The sequence below is a fragment of the Pan troglodytes genome, chromosome 13, assembly GCF_028858775.2.
Source record: "Pan troglodytes isolate AG18354 chromosome 13, NHGRI_mPanTro3-v2.0_pri, whole genome shotgun sequence".
NCBI lineage: Eukaryota > Metazoa > Chordata > Mammalia > Primates > Hominidae > Pan > Pan troglodytes.
In genome coordinates this window covers 58,330,090-58,341,182 of record NC_072411.2, presented here as the reverse complement: position 1 = coordinate 58,341,182, position 11,093 = coordinate 58,330,090, and positions in this window count along the sequence as shown.

Below are 11,093 nucleotides of genomic sequence, written 5' to 3'. Positions count from 1 at the left end.
AGTTGTGATTCCTAAGTTGCAAATTGGCTAGTGCCTTTTCTGTTTCACAGAGTCGCTGTCAAACTCCCGGCCGCGCACCGAGTTGCTCGGGTGAAGAGCGTCGCATGCATTGCCCCTGCATCTTTGCAGATGCAGCTGAGGACTTTTCTTGTCCGAATGTTTCTAGGAGTAAAGTGAGGAAAAACAGCAGACACGCTGCATTGCCAAAAGCCAGACGTTGCATTACCTTCTTCAGAAAAAGATTAAACTTTGTAATGAGGGCTTCATACCGCTCTCGTATTCCCACGTCCTCTTAAGCATTTCAGTTATTGTGTATCGTTCCAGCAATGGAAAATATATGATCATTGTTCCGAAGACATGACCATACAGTTCTCAGCTCTGAGGGAAGGTCTAATTTTAAGTCTTTGCTATCTAGCCCCATTTTGAGTTTATGGAAAGATGCCCTTAATTCAAAGCTCGAGTGAGCAGTGAGCAGCGCTGTCGCCTGCTCCTTCCTGAGGTCTGCCTTCTGCGGTCCAGGCGACCGCCACAATTTCTTTCGGTGCCCTGCTGGCCTTCCGCTGTGGATGGGTGGATGTGTGTGTGTGTGTGTGTGTGTGTGTGTGTGTGTGTGAGAGAGAGAGAGAGAGAGTATTTGGGGTACTGATTCTCACAAGAGAGATATGTAAGGCCCAGGGAGCCGATGGCGCCCTGCAGTGACAGCGGCACCCAACGACCTTATCTTGTGTATTTCTTTCTGGCGCTGGACTCCATTCCTAGATAGTTTAGGTGGCTCCTCCCCTAAAAAACACCGGTCATAAGTCTTACGGGCCACTGGTTCTCCGCATGCAAGGAGCACAACAAGGAGATATAGATATTCTTGCAAACTTAAGAACGTCATTTGAAGGTTCAATTTCACTTTGTTTGGAGAATCTCTTGGCTTTCTCGGTGTCAGTGCGTCACCGAGAATATCAAATTATCTAATTGTATTTTAAACCTAGGCGTCGGCATTGCAGAAATGTTTCCAAGATACAAACAGATCTGTGAGGGAAAAGTTTAATTTCATTGCAATATTTTGATCACAGAGTTTTCCAGTACAGGATACAATTCCATCTCGCCAGGTCCTATACAGGGGAGTGACACCAGAGCACTTCTAGGCATAGCGCGTGTTGCGCGTCTTCGAGCCACCAGTTCCCCGCCTCGCGTCGCACGCTCGTCCGTTTCCTTTTGTATCCGCCGCGCGGCAGCGCCGAGGTGCCGAGAGTAAAGGCTGGGGGGCTCCCCGCCTGGGCCTCGCCTCTCTCTGTGGAAGACGCGCTTGTCTCAAGCCCCGATGCTCTCAAATCCAGGTCAAAAATGGAGACCGTTTCCCTCAAGGTGGAAGGGGAAAGGAGAGTATCTATTCTTGGAGATTTTAAAACTTTTTCTCAGTATTATTTTCACTATTGAATAGAGGTCTGGAAGTGAGTTTCTCATATATTCTTCTCCAAAGGAGGTTGTAAGGTCCCCTCTCCATTTGTCCCCGCTGTCAGAATAGGAATGCTTGCATAGTGGCCGCACCCCGGAATTTCTCAGGATTCCAAGCTTCCCAGGCAACTATGGGCTGGGACTGACTCAATTTTGGAGTCTCATGGAGGAGGAAGAGGGTTTGGGGTCTCAGCCGACGCCCAGTTAACTCTTCTTCCCCATAGGGCTGAGCCACAACTTAAAAAAAAAAAGCGCACCCAATTCCAAGTCTTCGGGAAAGGTTCTGCTTAGATCGGTGCATCCGACAGAACTCGAACCCGAGCAATCACGTTTCGCACCCCTGCATTTATTGTGTTCAGTCGATACTGGCTGACTTTGCTGGTAAAGCAAGATATGAATTCCAAACAGGTCATCACTTTTTAGTAATTCGTTTTTAATAATAAAATGAATATATGGAAATCCCCATTTTACTTTTAAATTTTGCTAGAAACCAAAATATTGCACATAACTATTTAGGATGGCAAGACTGTGATTTAAAGTCATTTTCCTTTAGTATGTTCCCCGAGACCATTAGGAGCGACAGCTGGGGCCGCAAGAAAGATCTTTCCTCCGACTTTGACTTTGCCTTTCCTTAGGAAAAGTCCAGCTTCCGTCGGAGGGCGCCTGGTGGGGCGGTCCTGACGCGGGAAAGCAGGGCCCCACCCCACGCTGGGGGCGCTCGAAGAGAGCGGCAATTTTGGTCCCTAGCCGCGAAGTGCGCTCTGGGCCCTGCAGACAGTGGCGGGAGAATTCCAGAAAGCAGGGTTCTTGCCGCGTTCTCCCCACCCCCACCCCCACGCCTTCTTATTAGTCACCCCCCAACCCCTCCTCCCAGCATAGTCTTATTTCGAGGCTTCGGAATTACTGGAGAGGACTTGTGTCCGCGATCCGCCCTGCGGCGAAAATGGAGACACAAGCCCTCCTGCTCTGCCCACTGCGTTTTGGAGACGTAGTTTGACTTTGCGGCGTGCAGTCGTAGACTTTGCGGAGAGAGCCTTGGAGCAATTAGGACGCATTCACTTGGGTGAACTTTGTTTCCTCGGTGTCCCTCCCTTTCCTCCCCAGCTGCTCCCTGCGTCTTCCTCAGCTGTTCTACACCCCCCCGCCCCCCACCCTCAGGGCGAAGGCCGCAACAGGCTGCCGTCGCCTCTAGGTCGGGTCTGTTCCGCTAGGGCACGAGCACAGGAGGCGGAGCGCGTCTCCTGCTTCTCCCTGCACCCAACGATTTCCGGTCAGTCTCTGGTCTCTTCGAACGCTGAGCTGGACTGGGGCGACCTCCCACGCGACACTGGGGAAAACTCTTTTTCTAGTGGTGAGGGCGCACAAAAGGGCGGGGCAGAGGCGCGTCCGCACCTCGTGGAGGTCTAGGAGAGGGGCCCAGACGCCCATGCCACAACCATGCTCCACACGTGTGCTCACGACCCAAAGCTCTGAAGATAGATTGTGCGTTCCCGCCCTGCTTTCAGGTCTCCTCGCAACGCATGTAATGAGCCCTAGGCCTGCGAGCGCTGGAGCGAGCGTCTAGTCAAGTGGCCAGATCAGGGCTGCGCCTGTAGAGGCCTTGGGGCCGCCTGTACGCTTATCTTCCCGCGGCTGGGAGCGCTCCTTCTTCTCTACAAGATGCTGACTGCGGGCCGCTCGCTGCCCTCTTCTCGGCTTAGCTGAACCCTGTCGCGCCGAGTTTAACTAGACACAGCGCCGAGCCGGCACCTGGATCCTAGGAGAGCTCAACTTCAACGCTTTTCTCCTCATTTCTTCTTCCCACACTTAATCTTTCTCATTCCCATTTTTTCTTATTTCTATCTCAACCTGTGTTTAGATAAACTAGGATTTCCAGGACATGTGTCACCCGTTCTAGCAGATACAATGCCCAAGTTTCTGCTAGAGACGTCCCTGGTACAGTAGAGAGCGGCTGCTGCGAGTGTGAGAAGTCTTTCATCGGGTACTAGAGGGACTTCCAGAGGGATTGAGTCTACCACAATTTCTTGGCTCTGGAAGCTTGGACAAGAGGATTATTTTGACAAACTCAAATTAAATTGGGATTTCGAGAAGGGTAAGGACAGAGAGAGGACTCCTCATCAATAAGCTGCAAATAGGCCAGTGTTTTTCAAACTGAGGGTCCTGACCCATTAGTGGTTTTCAAAGATATTATATTGGGTTGCCATCAGAATTTTCTTCTAAAGAAATGAAAGAATAATAGAATAGAAATTATGAGGGCTTTGCAGGATAGCAAAAATATAAGACGTCTAAGCATTGTTTGCTGCAATTTTTCTTGGGTGACACTATGAAATATATTTATGGGGGGGTCTCAGTTAAAAAGGTTGATAGTGTCACTACTGAGGACCAATTGTACATGAAGTGAGAGAGAGGGCTGCCTTTATTGAGAGATACTGATAAGGGAATCTCAGCACTGTGGTTTTCTTTTCTTTTTCTTTTTCTTTCTTTCTTTTCTTTCTTTCTTTCTTTTTTTTTTTGAGATTGAGATGGAGTCCTCGCTCTGTCGCCCAGGCTGGAGTGCAGTGGTGTGTTCTCAGCTCACTGCAGCCTCTGTCTCCCTGACAGGTGCAGGCACCCCACCCAGTTTTTTTTCTTTTTCTTTTTTGTGTGTTTCTAGTAGAGATGGGGTTTCACAGTGTTGGCCAGGCTGGTCTCAAACCCCTGACCTCAGGTGATCCACCTGCCTTGGCCTCCCAAAGTGCTGGGATTACAGGTGTGAGCCACCATGCCTGGCCTACTACTGTGGTTTTCTGGCCAGTCCTCTTTCTTCACTCTGGTTTGTTCGTTTTTGGTCACCACTCCAATGGACTTCTGTATCTCTTTATCCTCTGGCCTGTCATCTGCTTGAAGCCAGGTGGGTGTCATAAGGAAGGGCCAGGGGGACAAGCACATAAGCACATGTAGCCACCCCCTTTTCATCTTCCTCAGCAACCTGGTACCTGGGAAGAGAGTGAACAGCAAAAAAGGCATAGAGGAAAGCTAGAGAAAAGGGATGGTAGTGAATGTCCCATTGTCCATGTCACAGGCCTTCTCATTTATATGCTATTGCCAAACAAGAAGGAGGAAGCAAAAGCTTTTGGGGGAAATGGGTAGAGATAGGGATGGATAAAGATAATGAACCATACTGTGAATGATCAGGTGAGCAGGGACTGATAAGTTGGAAGAGGAGGAGGCAATTTAGAGGATTTATTTAATCAGAGTCCTAGAGTTGAAGGCAGAGATGAGAAGGAGAGGACTAAAATGGCCAGGGTGCCAACAATAATGTGAATGAGTTTAAAGTAAGAAGAGATCTATGGAAGTGAATAAAAAGGGCACATGGAGGATGCTGGGTGTTGGGCAGGCAGGTAGGTATAAGGTGAAAGTTGGATATAGAGGCCATAGCAGGACTATGTTAGGAGAGTGTGGCTCTAAGTATGGGAAGCTCTGGGCTAATGAGGACCACACAGATGTTTCAAGGTATGTCATAAAGGAGTCAAAAGGAACAAAATCATTGGCATGGAAACTTGCATTTCCTATCATTCCATTCTAGTCAGAGAACTTGTTTCCTAAGAGGTGCTGCAATCTTTAGGCAGGGGTGATGTGGACTCCTTCAAAGATTTGGGTCATTGTGAAGGGCAGAAGCAGGTGGCAGACGGAGGACACATTCCATGGTTTCTGACATTCCTCCATTACAATAACTCTGTCTACTACATGTTGCAAATCCAGATATCATATCATATAATCATCTCAACTCCAAATATGACGTTGGCACTGTTATTTCCATTTTACAAATGAAGAGATGAGGTTCAGAGGTATCGTTTAGTATCTTGGCCTATAAGTACATGGAAGAGTTGGAATTCGAACTGAGAGCCAGGATATGAACTTACAAGTGCCTTGCTTTAGCACTGCCTGTCCCAGAAGGATTGTACCTTTCTGCTTCTCCAGAAACTAACTAAAGATTTTCTCACCTGCTGAGAGTTGAGGATGTTGCTTCAGGCATGTTCAGACTTCTGGAGGGGAGCATTGACCTGAAACCACAGTGGGGTAAGTGATAATAACATAATCTTCTTCTTGCTGAAATTTTAAAGAAGGGATTATTTTCATTGCTTTTCGTAGTTTATGGGCGAAGGAGTTCTGAGTTGCTTGCTTTGCTGCCCAAGAAAAGAGTGGGAATGATTGCTGCATGTGTTTATGCCATTGAGAAAGTCATATTAAAAGTAGTAAAAAAGAAAACTGTTTTTTATCCTCAAGCTGTTTGAATTGCCTTATATTAATCATTTGAGTTTTCAGCAAGCTTCTAGGTTTCCTATCAGGAAAACCAAATTGCATATTAGTTAGTTCACAGTCCTGAGCAGGCCACTTTGTAAAAATGAAAAGCTGGCTATGCATGAACCTTTTATTCTTTCTTCTACTTCTTCTATATTTGTGGTAGACAGTGTTTAGCTGTTATTAACATTTTCTTAAGAGCTACTCTCACAATCTAACAAATGGTATAAATAGATTTTGCTTAGACAGTCAAGCAGAGAGTAATATTTATTCAGAAGACTGTCTGCATCTAACTTGGTGTGGTCAAAGTGTGGCAAAAATAGTCTTATTATATTATAAAATTTATTAGAATATACACACTTGACAAACAAAATATAGTGGATTTAGATCAGCTGTTTGCTTATACAATAGATTTTGTTCGTCTTTTGACATTTAATTTAAGCTTCACTTATCTGAGGGCTGGAAGTAGGATAAGTATGTTCTGCATGTGTTATGCTTCTTGTTTTATAAGACTTACTTGTCTGCAGTTATCCGGAAATAATTCATAATCAGTGATTTAGGGACAAGGAAGCCTTGTGACATGTTCTCAAAGTGTCTTTCTGAAATGAAGTTCTGAAAAGATGAATTATGGAGACCCTAACAGGGGTTTCTATTTTTGAGGAATGAAGATAGCTACATTTGCTTTCTTGGTCTTTTGACTAATTATCCTCCCTGCATACTGAATTGATACAGTTAAAAACAAGCTTCTAACAAATCCATAATGAATCTATTCGGTGCCAGGAGTCTGTGTTCTGTGTAATTGTCCTGCTCTCAGAAATGCTGGGCAGAATTCTCTACATGGGCCACATGTGTGAAAATGACATAGAAAACATTTGACACATCAGTGACTTATTTTTAATATATCTGAGAAAAATAAAGTCCGCTGCTGTAAAATCTGCACTTGTAGATGTGTGAGCCCTAAATAACCTTTAAAATTGGTCGTGGTGTGGTGGGAGATGTTGGTATTCATGAGTGTTTTGACATGTTTGACATTTTATGTATGGTGCACTGCTCTGTCTGTCTTGCATTTTTTCCCCAATAGTGCATATTTTCTTACTAAAATTCAGCTTTTGGTGTTTATATTTGGGGTTTCCAAGTCTGCTTATTGGATGAATGATTTGCTTGTTACTTATGCAAATAATGTTTTAATGAATTAGGTTACTATTGATTTTTACACTAGAAGCATAAAAGAGGAATTCATAAAAAAGATAATTTTGATTTTAAAAGAAGCAATATATGATAAAATATATTCCATAAATGCCACATATCTCCAACTTGCAGTGGCCCTCAGTTAGTAAATAAGGAAAAGCAATTCTATGGAATGATTATGCTCTCTGGAGCCAAGGAATTTATGCACCTGAATCTTGGGTAGTGAATATAGATTTTAAAAGTCTGTCTGAGCAGCATTTAAATTTGTCCTCCATTTATATTTGGAAGGGATAAAAGGGTCCCTAGTAAAGAATTGTCAATTGAACTGAAAATCTGGGTGGACGGTAAATATAATGTAAAAAACACATACCTAAGTATATGTAGAATCAGATGTCAATAGTGTTCACTGAATAGGATATATGTTTGATACTGTGGTCATCTCCTTTCGTATCATCTTCTATATTAATTCTCTAGATAGAATTCAATAAGTGAGTGTAAAACTAATCCTTGGTGAAGCATTTTTCAAATTTATGACTACGATGCTACTTTTTTTTGAGTATTAGAAAAGGCAAAAATTTTGATTGAAAAGCTTTTACTATCACGTTTTTACCTTTGTGATAAAACCGAATGCTATACATTCTATTCTAATTTCTATTCTAACTTGACTAATGATAGATTTGGCTGAAAGTTTCATAATTCAGAATTAAGATGTTGCTAATTACCTTTTCCCTCTTTAAAGCCCATGTTACTAATAATGTGGCTTCCCTTTAAATGTTATTCTCTTTAAGACTGTAAGTGACTCTAAGGCTTTGACATTTTTTTGTCCCAGATATTTCTCCTGTTTTTAATCTCCACTTGTTGTCACATGCCAGGACAGCACTGTACCTTCAGGTGGGAGGACAGAGGGGCAACTTTCTTTGTCCAGGGCGTCAGGGCTCTTTTCCTCTGGAGTGGAAGTTTTATGTGCACTTTCCTTTGTACCCTCTCCCTGGAGACTAACACATCACCTCCATGACACATGTAGCAGTTGTGGCCTGGGGTTTGACCAGGATAGCATAAGTTTACTTTCAGTAAGCAGAAGTATTTAATTGCTTCTTACAATTCAAATGGTATCAAGAGACCAACTTGCATGCACTATCTAAGAGTACCTTCTCATGTTCTGTTCTTGACTAACAAAGCCTCAATGTCTCTCACATCCCTTTGAGGATCTTCTTGAGTAAAATTTCATTCATAAAACACAAAACAACATAAAACTTTAACATTGAAAGTGCAGTGCTGCTCTTTTAAAAATATTATTTTGATTTGTAGAGCAATGCGAATGATTATAGTCTGACACTAACAAGATTGTGAATCTCATTTTCAATGTTATGAGTTAGGAAAAATGCAAGGCTTTTCTTGAATGTGCAGTGTTTTGTATGCTCAACATTGCTTTCATCAAAATATGTACTGTTGATTCATTCATTACATTCCTTGTCTGTACTTAACTGAAAAGCAAGAAAAAGAAAATCAAGTGCTTGTCTTTCCTTGAGTTAATTTCCCTTAACATGTATTCAAAATAAGCATTCCAATGTAGCATCATGTAAAATAGTTATAGAATTTGATGATTATAGGAAAGTTTGGTGTGGGTGAGAAATGCATCGTTCATTAGATTGCAAGTAGCAATGTATGAGAGAAAGGCAGGTACTATAAACAAGAAGCTGTAAATAAGCACTTTTCCTCCTTTCTGTTACTTGAATACAAATACTTGCATTACGTGGACATATTCATAAATTTTGATGATAACTTAGTGAAACAGGACCATAAATATGGAAACTAGGCATATTATTAAATGTATATGATTTTACAATGAATGCTTATTATTTTTAAAAGTCTGTGTTCCTATGGCTTTTACTTAGAGAAATCAATCTTCTGGTACTATGAATAGCCTAATCATTTTTTTTCCTCTAGCTAATAACAGTAACTTCCAAAATTGAAGACTGAACCACAGCAGTCAAACTTAACAACCTTTTGATCAAAACCGGTGACTAAAAGGAATATGAAACCTGTGATACAGTTTCAGAAAACCTTATTTCAAATCTTATTCATATTAACATGGCCACTGTCACATGTACTGAAAATTGGTTGAGAGACCATAAATAAAATGAACTGTTATTCTGCAATAAGCTGACTTGTGTGGAGTGATTCAGTGGGGGTGCTGTTATAAGGTTTTTATTTAACCTTATTATTAATAACCCTTATAATGGGCAAAGATCATATTAATTACACTCATAAATGAAACTGAATCGAGATCTTGGTGGTGCTGGAGAAATACAGTGGCACAAAGAGAGGTCAGGCATACATGGAAAAAATAAAGCATTTCTCAAATGAGAAAGACGAAAGCAAATATATCTAATACACATCTCAGTACAAATTTGAAATACAAAGTATGAGTTCAAGAGAAATATTTGTAAAATGATAATGCTTGAAATGAAGGCTAGAGAAAAAAATTACCTGGAAATATTTTGTATAAACTTATAGCAAAAAAAATCTTATATGCTTTTGAAGCTGCATGCCCAGAGACTTCTCACCAAGAGAAAAAGAGAGGTGATCATCTTTTTTCTGTGTAAAGCATTGATGAGGCAGTACCAGAATCTTGCATGCATTTCTGAATGTCCCAGCACCAGAAGGATGTTGACAAATTGGACAGATTTCAGAGAAGCACAACAAAAATGATTAAGGGGCTGGTGCAATTGACTTATGAGGATAGATTAAAAGAACCAATTATGTATTGCTTACCCAAACAAGACGGGCAGCAGAGTGGGGAGGAGAGACAAGAAAACCAGGTATGATCACTTGAAGAGTGTAAATACCAAGGTAGGAGATGAATTGTTTAGATTGGTCCAAAGTGGCAATAACTTTGAGGTACAGGGAAAGAAATAAGTAAAGAATAATTTGGTAGATTATGAAAACATAATTTGCAGTGATGTTACTTATAAAAAATAATGGAAGCAATTTTGAGGAATTGGTAAACTGCATTGGCTTATTATTATTCTGTTTTTCAAAATGCAAAAAGAAACTGCTTATTCACTACTGGGAAAACTTTTAGATGAGAAGGAGGAAAAGAAAGGAAAACCCAATAGTTTACTTCGATTTAGAATGTGAGGAGCTTCCTATGTAGTTTAAATTAAATATGACACATTCCAATAAAGGTCAGAGTGAATGTTAAATGAAGCTGTCCTAAAAATAGGACCATTCCTGCTTTCCCAGCTCTTCTTAGCATTACATATACTCTCAACCATATATTCTATAGTAGGGTAATCTTAGCTTGGTCAGTGTAATAAGAGGATTCTAATGTTTTCTTTTAATAAAATATTCCTCTCATGAAGCAATTGTCCTCATAATGATGTTGATGGGACAATCTTCACTATCAAATTGATAAAAGAAGTGAGAAGTGTTCTTATTTGTCCTTGATTACTATTTTTCCTGTCTTGTCCTTCTGAAACATGGCTCAACTAGGAAGGAAAAAGAATGAATGAAATGAAGTGGCCACTTTAAGTTATATAAGCATAGAAGTGAGGGAAAGGATATTACAAACCATCCTATCTTAGAAGCCAAGCAAAGGAAAAGATTTCTTCTAGTGTCAAGGAGGAACATAAATGCCTTAAAAAACATTAATGGTAGAAAAAGAAAAAATGTAAGTGAACTGAAGGCCCATAAGGATCTCCTGCTTTCTCTGTCTTAGTAGGAGAGTGATTTTCCTGTGCTAGAAGATGCAGTATGTGAGGTAGAGAGATGCAGAAGGAGAATCTCATTAACATGAGCTCTCTCCACTTCTCCATGCAATTGGAAACTGCCTGCTGTCAGGCTGCTGAGAAGCCAACATATGCAGGCTTCCAGGGTGTGCATGCTGCAGAAGGCTGAGTGTAATTATTTCTGGATAGGATCCTGCGTATGATTCCATGATAGTACTGACTTATAGTCTGTCTTTATTTGAACTGATACTTCCTGTACTTATAATTTAAGCTTCTAACAGTGAGGTATCATTTTGGAGGTGCACATAGATATTTTCTCTTAAGTTAGGTAGTGAACGTTGAATTCTGTTGCATTTACTGTACTGATTGGAAGAAAAAAAGAAAAAAAATCCCAACGTTTGTTTTTATTTTTTTTAAAGGATTATTGTTGTTGTGTTAGCCAGTACA